The 17,800-nt window shown below is 43.9% G+C and overlaps 1 protein-coding gene across 1 annotated transcript in view; it reads right to left on the bottom strand.

Moving 5' to 3' along the window:
* RSPO3 (R-spondin 3) overlaps nucleotides 1-17,800 on the bottom strand; it is a 92,648-nt gene that overhangs the window by 50,812 nt on the left and 24,036 nt on the right. The gene's annotated exons all lie outside the window — the stretch shown is intronic.

Below are 17,800 nucleotides of genomic sequence, written 5' to 3'. Positions count from 1 at the left end.
CTTTTCAGTAGTAGAGAGATATCAGTGAAATATTTCTCAGTGTGATACGGGGTAACAGTGGGGGGAGCGGGGGTGGCGGGGAGGGGAACACGGCACTGTGCATCCTTCAACAGTTTAGAACAAGGGTCGGCAACCTTCGGCACGCGGCCCATCAGGTAATCCGCTGGCGGGCTGCGAGACATTTTGTTTATATTGACTGTCCGCAGGCATGGCCCCCTGCAGCTCCCAGTGGCTGCAGTTTGCTGCAGGGATGTGCTGGCCGCCGCTTCTCGCAGCTTCCATTGGCCAGGAACGGCAAACCGTGGCCACTGGGAGCTGCGGGAGGGCCGTACCTGCGGATGGTCAACATAAACAAAATGTCTCGCGGGCCGCCAGCGGATTACCCTGATGGGCCACGTGCTGAAGGTTGCAGACCCCTGCTTTAGAAGTACTTACATGTTTTCAATTTTTTTCTGAGACACATACTTAAAATGGGATTCTACTCTGAAAAGTGACTATGCATAAAGAGGCCATTTTCAAAGGCAGGAATGGTCAAGTGATTAAGAAACTGAAATTGTTTAAAAACTATCCATGATTTTCCTTCACTGAACCCAACAAAGAGAAGAAAATGAAGCTGAGATATGAAATATTTGTCATCAAAGCTAATGTCTAAAATACATGAGCACTTCTGACAGGAAATATGTGTGAGCACTAGTGACAGGTAGATCTTTATGAATAAGTTCTCTTGACAGAGAAAGCCTTATGTGCAGCTCCACTTAGGGAAACCTATATGTGTGAACCCTTGTGACAGGGAAAAAGTTTTATTATGCAGAAATAATAATTTCTCCATAGTTAAGACAAGACCCATTAAAAGCAATTTTTCAGCTCCCCACTAACTCCAAATATGAAAAATATGCATCGCCACTTCCTCATTTTTTCCCTCTTTCTCATATGTACCAGATACCTGTCACACAAGCAGCATGATAAAAGCATGCACAAGTAATCATATTGTTGTTAACATGAAGAGACCCCACGGGTTGGTCTACACTGAAAAGTTACACTGGCATGGCTAAAACTCTCAGAGCTGTGAAAAATCCACACCCCTCAGTGACATAGTTAAGCAAACCTAATCCCCGGGGTAGACAGTGCTATGTCAAGAAAAGAATTCCGTCAACCTAGCTACTGCCTCTCAGAGAGGTGGATTACATATAGCGATGGGAGACCCCTTCCTGTCGCTATAGTAAGGGTCTACAGCAGCTGCAGCTGGGCCTCTGTGGCATTTAAGTGTAGACATAGCCTAAGGCTGTAACCCAGGCTGCTTTATAATGTTGATTTTGAACCGTGATATAACTATACACAACAGAAAAACAAAGAAACCTTTCCTGTTTTAAAATATACAGTGTTAAATACCATTGAAAAGAAGATGCTTGGACATTTTTGAATAAACTAAGTCTTTTTTTTTAGTTTAAACACCTTAAAATGGATCCTTTTTGAATTTTATTGTCTTCCCTATAGCTACCTAATGAAATTGCAAACTCAAAATTAGAACCATAGGTAGATTGTTATAATGGAGTAAGTACAAGGCAGTATTTAAGAGCAGGTTCAGTAAGATGTTTCAGAAATTAATATTACTTGAAAACTCAACACTATGTTCCGTCATGGAACCAGATGGAGAAAAGAAATGAAGGAGGGAGGCTATTTTTGTCATTGATCTCCAAACCAGTCTGGAATACTTTTCAAAACTAAATTGACACTATCAAAGCAACTCTTCGTTGTGGGTAAGAGCTGAGATTACGCAATTCGAACAGCTGTTCCTGGATCCTAACTTGAAATCACACCAAGAGATACGTAATACCGTAAATAATATAAAGATTGTGTATTTAAAATACTTACAAGTCAAAAATAACTGGCAAACTGACCCAGGAACAAACTGGAACAAAAGGTTTAATTTCTCAATACATACAATTTTGATTGAAAAAGATGTTGATAAGAACACAACCCAGATGAAAAGCTGGGAGAGGGATTTGAACAAAGAAATTGATCTGCATGAGTGGATGACTATATGGGAAAGGAGATATACATCTTCAATTTGTATTGCTCATATAGATAATTTGTATAAATTACTGTATAGATGACATCTGACTCCAGTTAAGACCCGTCATATTTTAGGGAGGTGCTCTGTTACAAGGGTTGTGAGGAAAGGGGAACATACTTGCACATGTAGTGGTTGTCTCCAGGAATTAGACAGTTTTGGGAGGAAATTATTAGAGATTCATCTTATGAAAAAAAATGAGATCCCCTGACCTGCTGACTTAGTGCTCCAGTAAAGGATCTACCTTTTAAACAGAATGACAAATTCATTTATTTGTTATTGTTAGGAGCTAGACTTTGTATTGCACGTTATTGGAAAAATGTGACTTCTCTTCCTGTGGAGCGGTGGTAGGGTAAAATATGAACTGTCCTTGTGATGGAAAAGCTTTAACGCCAAGTACGTACACAAGAGAAGTGCCAAAAAGAGCAAAAAGAGGCTCGGTATTTAGAAATTTGGTCACCCTGTTTAGCGTACTCAGAGGAGGAGAGCTCCCCAGCCAGCAAGCCAGAATCTTTATTCTGGTTCTTTGAATATTAACTAGGGTTACCATATTGCAGCCCTGGAAAAAGAGGACACTCCAAGAGGCCCCAGCCCCGCCCCAACTCCGCCCCTTCCCTGCACCGGCCCCGCCCCAACTCCACCCCTTCCCCAAAGTCCCCGTCCCAACTCCGCCCCCTCCCCTGAATGCTCCGCCCCCTTGCTCCTCCCCCTCCCCTGCTTCCCACGAATCAAATGTTCGCAGGAAGCCTGAAACAGGCAGGCAGGCAGGCAGCAGGTAAACTGGGGCGGCAGGGGGGGGAGGGGCGCAAGGAGGTGCGGCGGCCCAGTCCGGCCCCACCCGGCTGAGCGGCTCCCTCCGGCGGCCAGACAAGAGGCTCTAGCCCCGGTGGCTCCAGCCCGGCTCGGGCCCTGGGGCGCCGGCCCCAGTTCCGGCCGAGTGGCTCTGGCCCGGCCCCGGTCCTAGCGACTCCAGCTCAGCTTGGCTCGGGCCCCGGGGCACCGGCCCCGGCCCCGGCCGAGCAGCTCTAGCCCGGCCCTGGCCGAGCAGCACCGGCCGGCGGCTGAGCACCCCCAACCCCGGTCGCTCCGTCCCGGCTCGGCTTGGGCCCCGGTTCTGGCCGAGTGGCTCCGGCCCAGCCGCTGAAGCATCCCCGGCCCCACCGGCCCTGGCCGAGCGGCGCCAGTCGGCGGCTGAGCACCCCCAGCCCCGGTCCCAGCGGCTCCAGCCTGGCTCGGCTCAGGCCCTGGTTCCAGCCGAGTGGCGCCAGCCGGCGGCGGCATATGAGCTCGCAGCCGCCTCCTCCCGGGCTCCGGCGGCTGCTGCGCTGGGGAGAGCGGCGGGAGCCGGGAAAGTTGGAGCCCAGGGAGGAGGTGGTCCCCTTACTATGCCTCCCTATTTTCCCGGACATGTTCCGCTTTTTGGAAATTCCTCCCGGATGGGGATTTGAGGACCAAAAAGCCGGACATGTCCGAGAAAATCCGGACGTATGGTAACCCTATATTAACTGATCCTGAATGAGTAACAAGTTATGTTGGATGTTAACATTTTATTGTAGAAAGAAGAACAGGAGTACTTGTGGCACCTTAGAGACTAACAAATTTATTAGAGCATAAGCTTTCGTGGACTACAGCCCACATCCGAAGAAGTGGGCTGTAGTCCACGAAAGCTTATGCTCTAATAAATTTGTTAGTCTCTAAGGTGCCACAAGTACTCCTGTTCTTCTTTTTGCGGATACAGACTAACACGGCTGCTACACTGAAACCTGTCATTTTATTGTAGCTTTGCCTTAATAAAAAGTTTGTTTTAAAACTAAACTAAAAGGACACTCCGAGTCCAGAATGTGGTAAAACTTGGTCTCCTCCTCTCCATTCACCTTACTCCCCTGCATGTGCTACCCTGGTCAGTGGCCTATGTGCGAAGGAGAAGCACACTGGGGTGCGGGGTGAGCAGTCAGGAAGTTGGCAAAGCTTAGGCTCTGATACACCCCTTTTCCTCCAAAGCACTGACCAGTATAGCTGAGCTGGCATGGGAGCGGGGAAATAATCTACACTAGGTATAAAACTGGCAGAGATTACTTTTCCCCTGGAGCAACAACAGGATAACTAGGGACTAGACCCTTTAGTCACAATCTAGAGTTCCTGGTCTGCTCCTGGGACTGTGAAACTAAGTGCTGCCCCTTACTCTGCCTCTGTGGTAAAGCCGCAGTTGAATGCTTAGTGAGACCTCACACCATTACTTTTACAGGGACTGGTAGCTTTACTCCTCTTGTCCAGACAGGGTAACTGCAGCACAGCAGAGTGACTTGCCACAGGAAAGCTGGGAACAGAATCCTAATGTGGGACAACTTGATCACAATGCCAGGTTTTGTGACACAAGCAATGGTTGACACAAACATTGCTTCAAATCTCTGTCTGTAGTTAGGTCAGCTGTAAAAATGAGCAAATAATGCATAAGTGCCTTGGGAAGAGCTTCGAGATCTACAGGTGAAAAAGTGCTAGGTGAGTGTAAAGCATTCTTAGGAGCCACAACACAGAGAGGTCCAGTGTCTTGGCTGAGAGGTGCTGTGGCCTAGTTGGTTAGGCACTGGCTGCAGAGCTAAAAGATTTGGATTTTAGCTTTGTAGACCAGTCCAAGAAATGTTCTCTTGTGAAACCACATGGCATCTGGTGCAATCTAATTCATTCCAAAGGCAAAACAGACAACAATAAAAAGAAAGAAAGAAAGAAAACCCACACTCCTCAGAGTTATCTTTACGAGCCAGAATAAAAGTAATCCAGGGCAGAGACAGGGGTGTATCCACTAGCGGCAGGAGCATGCTCTCATCTCCCCTTCAGTCTGAACACGGGTTAGTTTGACCCTTTACTAAAATCCTGCACCCTCAAGGAAGGAACACAGGATGAAATATCCACCATAGAGATTCAAATTCTGCCTCAACCCACCAGCTTATGTATTGAGGCAGAATCTGGCCCTCCGTTTTTAATTTTCTGCAACTTCAACCACAACAAACCAGAGAAGAAACTGAACTGCTTGTGAACTATTCAGCTTCTCTTCTTAGTTTAGAGCCTTTTTGCCTTGGAGGGCTTTTTTAGTGCAAGATGTTTGTTCAGATGATCATTCTGAGTATCATTAGCAAATAAAATCACTAGGATTTCCCTTTTTTCATAGTATTTTCCAAAGCTGTACTCTGGAAACAGTGAATTGAAATCTGCCTATTAAAAATAGAGAGTTAAGAACAAGAAATTATTTAACCCTAATTTTAAATGATATGTGGAGATTTCAACAATGTGCAGCAACTAAAACTTGAAAAACAAAAAAGATTTTTAAACTAGACAGACAACATTTGCAAATAAAATTTTACATCTTGCCCATAATTTGATTTGCCATTTGGTTTTATAGATATATGCAATCTAGCAAAAAAAACATGATTTGATAGATAGATAGATAGATAGATAGAATTTGGGTGGGAGTGTGGCCTAGTGATTAGAACAAAAGGCCAGAAGTTAGAATTTCTGTATTCTTTTCCTGTTCTCTGAGTTGATTTGGAATGTAGCCTGGGACAAATCAGTTAGTCTCTCTGCCTTTCAGTTTACTGAGCCTATCGTCTTCAACTCCAAGATGTAAACATAGAGGCCAGCTCCTAAAATGGACATGCTATAGAAGTGAGTCCCAATCCCCACTAGGGAGACATGGTTACTCATGGCTTCCTGGACCAATAATCTCTCATGTGAGGCAAATGTTAAATTTGATCAGCCACAAGTGATCCAAAATGGACTAGATCCCCCATCAAGTCATAAAGCTAGAGGATTCTGTAATCTGGAATGCTCCATGTAGCTCTTCTCTGGAGAAGCCATGAGCTCCATATAAACCAAACCTCATACTTGACCACATCTGGGGAAACCCTAGTAACTCTTACTTGGAAAGGAAATGTAGTCACAAAAATAGAATGGTTATGTCTGGAGGTCCCCTTGTTCAAGATAAACTCTCTCCTTCCTCTCCACAATCCACAAGCAATTGAAGATTTCCTCCTAAAGAGGATGGTATAGGAGGGGTCTGTTCCTCAGAGTCAAAGGACTTGCTTGACTTTAGTCTTACTTCAGAACATTGCTGCCTACCATTGTGCAAAGCATAAGGTGAACAGTCTCAAGACTACTAAAATAGTTTCACAAAGAGATCCCAAAAGGATGGGAAAAAAATCTCCTCAGATACCTGTCTGGCTTGACAGAGCATTTCCTCCCCTGAGAGGTACTCTGCATCTGAAGGCAAAGAAACCAACCGCTTTTGCACATCAAGTGTCAGCCGGTCCAAAGAGCAACAGAAACGTAAGTATGGGATTGGACCGCAGCCTCAGAAAGTATCCATGACCATTTTATAGCAGTATCAACCAACAAGCAGGCCTTTATCACACATGGCCAAGAATTCACTGGGGAATGCCTCGGCATTATTAAACACGTCTGGCACAGTGAGCCTGATCATTAGATACTCTGGCTGCCAGAAACATTCCCCCTCAATTTGGTTAGAAACAGGATCAACAGACTGTAAAACCTCACCAGGGGGTGCAGAGAGTTTAATTCTATTGACTAGCATCTTCAGCACAGCAGAAATAACCCCCGAATCAGCCACAGGAACCACAAACGGCTCACTCTCATTCCAGGGAGTTTTGTAAATAAACTGAAAAATTCTTTGCATGGAGACGGAATGAAAGTTGTTATTTTCCCATACACGCTGCATATCTCCATCAAAATTCAGGGATCTGGGAAATTCAGGCAGTGCAGGGGCTGAAGTAGATCAACAAGGTAAAGCTACATTACTAGATTAAGTAAAAGGTTGTTCTGACAACAGAAAACCCAGGTCAAAAACCATCTTCCCTACATAAAGCAGTAATATTAGAAAAGTCCTTCAAAGCGCTCACAGATCTCACTGTCATAGGTAGCTGTATTTGTTTCCAAATCCCTATCTGACCCCTATCTCTCAAGAGAAGAGGCCCATAAATCTTTCCTGAGCATAACAGACTGCAGCTGGTCTATTACCTCCCCTTACTTCTAGACAAGATGGTCTATAATATAAAAGGTGGTGTGGAATTTATAAGCTATTATAATAAGGAAGACCCAGCAATTGCATTGCAAATGTCACCACCAGCCAAAATCCAGCCAGTTCATGTCTCTCAGCTACTAGTAGGGAAAGTGTTCATGCTAAGCGAGGTAAAAAAGAGGAAGGGAAAAATGTATGCAATGTATTTGTAGCCGTGTTGGTCCTAGGATACTAGAGAAACATGGTGGATGAGATAATATCTTTTATTGGACCAACTTTTGTTGGTGAGAGAGACCAGCTTCCAAGCTTACACAGAGTCCTTCATCAGATCGGGGAAAAATGTAAGTCTTGGAAGGCAGTCATTTTGGTGCCTGTCTATTCTGAGGGTGTCCCTTTAATGGCCTAATCCTGCATGATGAAGATCCCCAATCACCCTTACACAGGGCAGGTCTTCACTACAGGGGGGGGGGGAGGGGGGTCGATTTAAGATACGCAAATTCAGCTACGCAAATAGCGTAGCTGAATTCGACCTATCGGAGCCGACTTACCCCGCTGTGAGGACAGCGGCAAAATCGACCTCCGCGGCTCCCCGTCGACGGCGCTTACTCCCACCTCCGCTGGTGGAGTAAGAGCGTCGATTCGGGGATCGATTGTCGCGTCCCAACGAGACGCGATAATTTGATCCCTGAGAGATCGATTTCTACCCGCCGATTCAGGCGGCTAGTGTAGACCTAGCCTCAGTTCAAAGGTGCTAGGGTGACCAGATGTCCCGATTTTATAGGGACAGTCCCGATTTCGGGGTCTTTTTCTTATATAGGCTCCTATTACCCTCCACTCCCGTCCCGATTTTTCACACTTGCTGTCTGGTCACCCTAAAAGGTGCACATATAAAACGCAAAATGGACCACAGAATGCCATCTGGAGATGTGTCCCCCATCAACCCTCCTTCTTTCCCAGACAAAAGAGAAGGTTTATTTACCTCCTCTATGCCTAAACATACTGTATATACAGGGCCAGCTCCAGGCACCAGCGCAGCAAGCAGGTGTCTGGGGCGGCCAACGGAAAGAGGCGGCACGTCCGGCTCTGCGGCGGCAATTCGGTGGCGGGCCCCTCAGTCCCTCTTGGAGGGAAGGATCAGCTGCCGAATTGCCGCCAAAGAATGAATCGGCAGTGGTAGAGCTGCCGCCGAAGTGCCGCCAACCGCGGCTTTTTTTTTTTTTTTTTCCCGCTTGGGGCGGAAAAAACACTGGAGCCGTCTCTGTGTGTATATACTCAAGACTGAATGTTTTTCTAAAAGATATGTGCTATTTCAAACAGGAATTCATACAGGGAAATCCTATGGCCTGTGTTATACAGGAGTTGATCAGAATGGTTCCTTCTGGCCTTAAAACCTCTGAATCATAAATACACTGTTGGATTCTCTATGTGCTACTAACATTATGCCCGGTATTAAAGACTGCAATTCTGAGAAAGTACCTTTAAGTCAGTGGGGTTGCACAGGTAGAAATGAAAGCAGAGCCTGGCCCTAGAGCTCTGTTCTCTTGTCTGTGACTTTACCCCACTAGAGACTTTTATTGTTGAGTATTGAAGAGATGCTCATTTACTTGCAAGCTGTACAAGGATCACTCAGCTCAGACTGTCAACATTACACAATTACAGTAGCATTTGAAAGTTTCCCACATGGTCTTTTGAGACCAGAGCTTTTCTCTCTCCGTTTGTTTCAGAAACCACAGAAAGAACAGCAGGAAATAACAGATTTTTCTTGACATACTGGGGAATAGTGAGAAGGGCATAAACAGCAAGAACCCATAGCCCCATATAAAAATTATGATTTTCCACCACCTTGCTTGCAATGTTAAAAAAATTAATGGGTCATGTAGCCAGCCAGCCCACTGTTTTGGCTTTACTCAACAAATGTGTTTTCTATTAATAACCTCTTCCCAATCCTGTGTGTAAATTCTGATAGGTGGCATGGATCAAATGTTTAAAGTGAATGGAATAGTGTTTTCTTGTGCAATAATATCTTTACAGGAGTAACATCCTTATAGGATATAGGTAAAAACATCTGTATATTTTCCATACATTATCTAATTGTATACTATATTGTATAATAACTATCAGGAGTATGGCTCAGTTAGTAGCACTCTCATCTTTGAAGTAGAAGATTATGGTTATGGGTTAAATCCATATCTCACTCACAGCAATGTAAATCAAAATCTATTGTTTCTTCAATGGAGTTATCCTGGATTTACCACAGTATATATTAAATCAGAATCTACCCCATGAGTATATCAACCTTTGAACTTCTATGCCAGGAGTGAGGGGTGGCCAAACTTACTGGCCATCCGAGCTGCATACCACAATCTTCAGAAGTTCAGGAGCTGGGACACTTCTACTGGGGGCAGGAGCTCGGGGCTTCAGCACTGTAGGAGGCGCCTGATGGGGCTTGAAGCTTCAGACATGTTCCTGCTGAAGCTGCAAGCCCTGAGCCCCATCTCCTCACAGGGCTGAAGCCCCGACCCCCCCTCCCCGCTGGGCAGAAGCCCCTACCCCACCACCCTGCTGCAAAGCAGAGGTCCCAAGCTCCCACACCCTCCTTTGGTAGATGCAGAAAGGGTGGGAGCATGGAGGTAACGGTAAAAGAGCCACATGTGGCTCGCGAGCCATAGTTTGGCCACCCCTGTTCTATGCAATGCTGGTAGTGTAATTCTAAGGGATACTGTATTATTAGAGGTACTGTTAAACTGAGTTCCTTTCTGTCTCAGGGGCAATTAAGAGCTCATCAAACTTTTCTAAAAGACATGGGGAACACTCTAATTGTTGAGTCAACATTCCATCTTCCGGTGAATAAGTTCTAGTGACCAAGATTCAATTTGAGATGTTCAATTTTATGAACTTTATGATAATATGAATGTCTCAATCCCCAATTAATTCGTAAAAGAAGGGTTCTACTGTATTGTTGGACATAAGCAATGTAATGGCTGCTTCACTTTTTACACACATCACATCTCTACCAGTCACTACACATACAGTATCTCATATTGGCTCCTCACATTCCACATCTAGATTAAGCTCCAGGCCCTCACTTTCAAGGGTTTGAGCAAATCTATCCTAGCATACAACTCTGATTTCCATCTCTTCATATTCTGCCATTTGCTCTGCCTACTCGTCTCAAATACCTACTCTCTTTGTATCAAAGACTGGATGTTCTTCCAAACGAAATACTTCTCTAGTTCAGACAGGAATTCATTTAGGGAAATCCTATGCCCCAGTATTATACAGGAGGTCAGACTAGATTATCGCAGTGGTTCCCTTCTGGCCTTAGAACCTGTGAATCTCATATTCTCTTCTCTGGGACTTCTATGTTGCCCTTACAGTACTGTACAAGCAAAATTTTCTTGCTTCCTGGTCTGGCAGGAACCCACCCTTTCCTCGTTCAGATCACTCCTCAACATACATTTTTCCATGAAGCCAATCATAGGGTTTGTCCCCCATCCAGAGGTGTGGGGTTCATTATTTTTAAAACCACATACACATCCCACTGAAGCTCTACTTAATGTACCTACCTTCTGGTCTTGTGCTTGATTGTTGTTCATTCTGAGCTTGATCCCAGTGCTCATGGCAGCTAACTGTAAGACTCCCATTGACTTCAATGGGGCCAGAATTTCACCTTTTTTAAAATCAGCCATTTTAAAGTAGCCAGTGGTTTCCAATACAAGTGTTTGACTTTCAATACCAACTCATTAGCTAATCAATTTTGCTAGGTCTTTAGTTATATGATGAATATGATTTAATAATTTTTGTACTCATCTTAAATGTACTCATTTCTGTTTTTCCAAATGTCTTGATCTTTTCATGAAGCAAATATGTTTGGCATTCACTTTGGACTAGTTCCATCACTCTTTGTGCACTATCTCTTGCCTTTGAGGTACGTGCCCTTCCCCCTCTCTCTCCCACTCAGACATATACCTCTCTTCATGAGAAGTATCAGGGGGTAGCCATGTTAGTCTGTATCCACAAAAACAACAAGGAGTCGGTGGCACCTTAAAGACTAACAGATTTATTTGGCATAAGCTATCATAGGTAAAAAACCTCACTTCTTCAGATGCATGGAGTGAAAATTAGATAGATGCAGGCATTATATAATGACACATGAAGAGAAGGGAGTACCTCACAAGTGGAGAACCAGTGTTGACAGAGCCAATTCAATCAGGGTGGATGTAGTGCACTCCGAATAATAGATGAGGAGGTGACAATTCCAGGAGAGGCAAAGCTGCTTTTGTAATGAGCCAGCCACTCCCAGTCCCTATTCAAACCCAGATTAATGGTGTTAAAATTTGCAAATGAATTTAGTTCTGCTGTTTCTCTTTGAGTCTGTTTCTGAAGTTTTTTTTGTTCAAATATAGCTACTTTTAAATCTGTTATAGAATGTCCAGGGAGATTGAAGTGTTTTCCTACTGGCTTTTGTATATTACCATTCCTGATGTCCGATTTGTGTCCATTTATTCTTTTACGTAGGAACTGTCCGGTTTGGCCAATGTACATGGCAGAGGGGCATTGCTGGCACATGATGGCATATATAACATTAGTAGATGTGCAGGTGAATGATCCCTTGATGGTGTGGCTGATGTGGTTGGGTCCTCTGATGGTGTCGCTAGAGTAGATATGGGGACAGAGTAGGCAACGAGGTTTGCTACAGGATTGATTCCTGGGTTAGTGTTTCTGTGGTGTGGTGTGTAGTTGCTGGTGAGTATTTGCTTCAGGTTGGGGGGCTGTCTGTAAGTGAGGACTAGCTAGGGTTACCATTCGTCCGGATTTACCCGGACATGTCCTCCATTTTGTGCTAAAAATAGCGTCCAGGGGGAATTTGTAAATAACTCAAAATGTCCGGGATTTCCCCCCTCCCCCCGGCAGAGCAGAGCGAGCGGCTGGGAGGGCTGCAGGAAAGTCACGGGCTGGACTCCGGATGCAGCTGTAGAGGAGCTCCGCCCTGCAGTCTAAGCCGAGACAGCTCTCCCCTGCAGCCCGGCTCCGGCAGCACTGTGCAGGGCCAGGGACCGGGTTTTGTTGTGCTGGGGAGTGCAGCCACGTGTCCGGCTCGCACAGAGCCCAACACCCTGTTCTGAGCAGCAGGGTAAGGGGGTCAGGGGGCAGGAGAAGGGGCAGGAGGTTCTGGAGGGGCAGTCAAGAAACGGGGGGGGGGGTCGGGAGTTCAGAGGGGGGCTTTTTGGGGGGAGTGGAGAAAGTTTTGGGCAGTCAGGGTACAGGTAGGGGGTAGGGTCCTGGGGGGCAGCTGGGGGGGGTCTTAGGAGGGGGCAGTAAGGGGACAACGGAACAGGGAGTCTCCTAAGACTCCCTGTTCCTTGTCCCCTTACTGCCCCCTCCTAAGACCCCCCCCAGCTGCCCCCCAGGACCCTACCCCCTACCTGTACCCTGTGGATAAGGTTGGTAAATTTATAAGGTTGTGGATAAGGTTGGTAAATTAGGGTGGAAGGCAATGATAGAGCCCCATTTGAGAAATAGTAAGGGTGAGTTAAGAAAGCCGGATATTATATTTATAAAAGGAGATACAGCAGTGGTGGTTGATGTTACAGTGCGAATGGGAGGATAATGCCGGAAGTTTGGAACAAGCCCACAGTGAGAAGGTGGCTTATTATCTTGAGTTAGAGGAAGAAATTAAAAACTTAACGGGAGGTAAAAATATCCACTTCTTTGGTTTTGTGCTTGGGGCACGTGGCAAGTGGAGTGAAGGTAATAATGATTTGTTTACAATTATTGGGAATGGACAGAAGTAAAAATTTTAAGGAGAGTATATGTAGACTTGTTTATATTCCACTATTGGTATGATGGCTATATTCAGTGACAGGTAAAGATCCCAGAGTTTCCATTCCGTGTATCTTGCCAAAACTAAATTTTAGCTATTTTGGTTTCCATGCTCTAAATTTTCAAATTTTTAATATTGTTTTGAACATTAACATATTTAGTGTTATTTAATATCTGCCCTTCAATAGAATGGTTTTAACTATATAATAAATACTTATTAATGGATGAAATTCCCAATTTAAATCATTAGTTTATTTATTTATTTTAACTACTGGATGTGGATGCGGACTGGCCGCGTATAGTAACCAGGAAAGGGCAGGTAGTCACGCCTGTACATAAATAGGGGGTGGGGTTCTGGAGGGCAGTTAGGAGCAGGGGGGCAGTCAGGGGACAGGGAGCAGAGGGTTTAGATGGGTTGGGAGTTCTGGGGGGGGCTGTCAGGGGGTGGGGAGTGGTTGGATGGGGCGTGGGGAGTCCCAGGGGTCTGTCTGGGGGTGGGGGGGTGGATAAGGGTTGGGCAGTCAGGGGACAAGAGGCAGGGAGGCTTAGATAGGGAGTGGAGTCCTGGGGGGCAGTTAGGGGCAGGGGTCCCAGGAGGGGGCAGTCAGGGGACAAGGAACGGGGGGAGGGTTGGGGGTTCTGGGGGGGGGGGGCGGGAAGTGGGAGGGGCAGGGGCGGGGCTAGGGCGGGGCTCCTCCCGTCCTCTTTTTTGCTTGCTGAAATATGGTAACCCTAGGACTGGCCTGCCTCCCAAGGTCTGTGAGAGTGAGGGATCATTTTCCAGGATAGGTTGTAGATCATTGATGATGTGCTGGAGAGGTTTTAGCTGGGGGCTGTACGCGATGTCCAGTAGTGTTCTGTTATTTTCCTTGTTCGGCCTGTCCTGTAGTAGGTGATTTCTGGGTACCCGTCTCGCTCTGTCAATCTGTTTCCTCACTTCCCCAGGTGGGTATTGTAGTTTTAAGAATGCTTGATAAAGATCTTGTAGGTGTTTGTCTCTGTCTGAGGGATTGGAGCAAATGCGGTTGTATCTTAGGGCTTGGCTGTAGACAATGGATCGTGTGATGTGTCCTGGATGGAAGCTGGAGGCATGTAGGTAAGTATAGCAGGCAGTAGGTTTCCGGTATAGGGTGGTGTTTATGTGACCATCACTTATTTGCACTGTAGTGTCCAGGAAGTGGATCTCTTGTGTGGACTGGTCCAGGCTGAGGTTGATGGTGGGGTGGAAATTGTTGAAATCCAGGTGGAATTCTTCAAGGGCCTCCTTTCCATGGGTCCATATGATGAAGATGTCATCAATGTAGTGCAAGTAGAGGAGGGTGCTAGGGGACGAGAGCTGAGGAAGCGTTGTTCTAAGTCAGCCATAAAAATGTTGGCATACTGAGGGGCCATACTGGTACCCATAGCAGTGCCACTGACTTGAAAGTATAAGTTGTCCCCAAATCTGAAATGGTTGTGAGTGAGGACAAAGTCACAAAGCTCAGCCACCAGGTGTGCTGTGGTCTCATCAGGGATACTGTTATTGACAGCTTGTAGTCCATCCTCATGTGGAATATTGGTGTAAAGAGCTTCTGAAGAAGTGAGGTTCTCTACATGAGAGAAATTTAATCCGCGAAGTACTATTTATTTCCCCTAAAATGATTGTAATACATCTATCACTGCACAAAACCATGCCAGATGGTTTACAATCATGCTAAAACACACCACTTGGAATACATTCATTTTCAACAGAGCTGAATTCTGGAGGCGCTAGTTGCAATTCCATAGTTAAAACTGAGTTCCATTTTGCACTGAAAGGAAGGAGTCAAATCTTTTGCTTTGTATGAAAAATACAGCATGCCCTTCCCAAACTTATGGCATTTACTCTTTGAGCCCAGAATCATCACTCTGAAAATTTATAAGCAATTCTGTTTATTTAGTTTATTAATGAAAAATATTTAAAATGGGTCTTAAGAAATTCAACAGCTGTGTCCTTCTTTCTTTGTTCTGAATGATCTTAATGACAGACCGATGATGACATCAAATTTTCCATGTGGTTAACATTAATTGAAATATTATTCACAGGCTATATTTGGAGAAATTAAGTTGCAATTAAACTAAATTATTAATGACTATTGTATCTAATTATTATGATTATTGAGACAACAGAGTCAAGTAAACAGCTCAGGCAACTCTTGAGTGGGGTCATTATAACATCAGAGGTTACTAATTAAACCACCACTCTTGCTTTAAAGCTAATTTGCATGGAACAATTCTGTTGGTTGTAGTGAGTCAGTTATGTGAGGGGGACTGGGCCCAAGTATCAAAAGTTCTCATTAGTAGATTACTGAGCCCAACTGTCACTATTCTTCAAAGGTTTTGTGGCAGCATGCCAGCTTGGGCATTGGTACTTGAAAGACTCCTTGACTTTTGGTGGCTCAGTGGTAGCACTGCCAGGGGAACTGAAGGATGAGCGCTGGGAAGAATCTTAAAGCACACACTCAGACAGGGCTCCTTCCCCCCGCCTTTCAGCACAGCTCTCTGAACCAACATCAACTACAAACTAAGGACCAGATTCTCCAGTATACTTCAGCTTTTTTGTGCTACTCTGGCAATATGATGCAACTGCAAATACAATTTAATTGGTTAGTGTCCTTTGGCAGCTTTGCACTACTCTGGTATATTGGTAAGTCTGCCCTTAAGAGGGAACAGTAGAGCTGTGGAGAGGATGGACATTTCAGTTCACAAAGGATTTCGAGATTTTGAAATCTGGCTTTATTCTGAATTATAACAAACCAAAACTTTACAAATTCTCTATGAAGGAATTTTTGTTTAAAATGTTTGTTTGAGGTTGATTGAAGTATTCTGGTTTTTATTATCTACCTTTTTTAAAATTTGTATAATAATATATAATGCAAAAGAAAAATGAAACAAAAAGTCTTTTCAAAATGAAAAAACAAAACATTTCATTTTGATATTGTCAGAATTCTTTTGGGTTTTTTTCCAAAATGAAATTCTGGAAAAATTGACCAAATTCCAACGTATATTCTGACGAAATATGGTTCCATCAAAATTTCTCTGATCAGCTCTAATTAATTTTTTTACATGATTTTAATTGATAATACATATCTTCAAATCATTAGAAGTATCACAAGCTAGAATTCTCCTGGGGTTCCTCATTTAGAGTTCATGTAGACATTTTCAGCGATTCTTTTAAAAAAACAAGGAAAGTCAAAGAAAAAAAATAATTAAAATGGAGTTAAGATTGAGAGTATTCATTGGTAACTCAGAGGTTACAAAAAAATTACAAGGATATTGTAATCATACTACAACCAAGCATTACAAACCCAGGAAATTCAGAGTTAAGATTACACTTGAAGACATCAAAATATTTTAAGGTAAGAAATGCACAGTTAAGGCACCCAAATAACCTTAACTTTGCTTTATAGTGACACCATGAGGAGGAAAAATAGGGGGGGAAAGCTACTGTGTCTTTAAAAATCAGTTTAAGTTAATCAGACCATAAACACTTAACTACCATGATCATTGTTCTATGCATTAGGCTCATGGTTTCCTAGAGGTGGTTGGATTTTATTTGTCAGATACTCTATTTAATGAATATTGCTGTTATACACTGAATAATTTATGTGACAAATCATTTTCTTGCCAATTCAACTAGCTGGCTAAAAACTATTCATTTAATACATTATTTGACCAATAATAACAATATTTGTCAAATAATTTATCCAGAATTACACCAGTGTCACTAAGAACAGAGAGTTATAATCTAACAGTGCTCATTTAGGTAAGTGCACATTTCAGAAACATCTCTCCCTGCCCAAAACACGTCAGATGGAATGGTCCATTGGATATTTCATAGCGTGAGATAACAACTTTTCAGTTGACATAATATTCAGCCAACTTACAAAATATTCTTGGCACTTCAAAAGTATCCTAACTGGGCTCCGTGGAGGAGAATTTTTCTAGTAGCAATGGTGTTGGAAAAATTGGCACATTTGTCGTGCTGCAAAATAATTAATTTCAGAGAATGCAGATGAATGATAGAAGTATACCACACAGAGTATTAGAATCATGTCCAATATAATTTAATTAACAATTAAATAGGGCTTTGGTGAAGACCAACCACCCCCAGATATTAGAAAAACATTAAATCACAGCAGCTATTTTTAAAATATCCAACATGATGAATGTTTGGCAGCTTTGACTGGTGGCCAGCGGCTTGCGGCAGTACATTGGGCTGCCATGAGCCAGAGCTTGTATTTGAAATGACCGCAACATCACCACTCCTAACACTGAGCTGCCGCAGTCAAGTTGTGTTTAGATGACACAGTCAGCTCCAAGAACAAGAAAGAGGAAAGAAACAGAGGAAAAGTTGAATTGTGCCTGGCTATGTGGGCATTCCCTCTTGGTTGCTCCTGGAGCATCCTTGGTGAAAGTGTCTGATGGGGTCATGCGTCTTGCCCTCCTGGGCAGGTGAGAGTTCCATATGGGTTTTATAACCAAACTCCAATGGATAAAACATTCACTGTAAGGAAGATTCTTGCACTTGGCAGGGAAGGAATTAGTGCCAAAATTTTCAAACTAAAATTAGGCAACTAATCCCTTATTTAAACTCTTAAACAAGTAACTTGATTTTCAGAAGGGCTGAATCCTGTGGGAGTTGCAGTTGCTCGGGATCTCTGAAATTCAGTCCATTTAAGGAGTCTAATTATGAGATTAGGTGCCTAACGTTAGGCACCCAAGTTTGAAAATTTTGGACTTATCTTCTCAGTGCTTCGGTTTTTTCATCTTCAAAATAGGAATAACACCTGTCTCATACGAATGTTATGATGCTTAATACACTAATGTTTACAATATGGATTTGGGTGCTTAATTTT

This window comes from Chrysemys picta, chromosome 3 (assembly GCF_011386835.1).
Source record: "Chrysemys picta bellii isolate R12L10 chromosome 3, ASM1138683v2, whole genome shotgun sequence".
Classification (NCBI taxonomy): Eukaryota; Metazoa; Chordata; order Testudines; family Emydidae; genus Chrysemys; species Chrysemys picta.
This window is presented reverse-complemented; position numbering and strand designations above follow the sequence as displayed.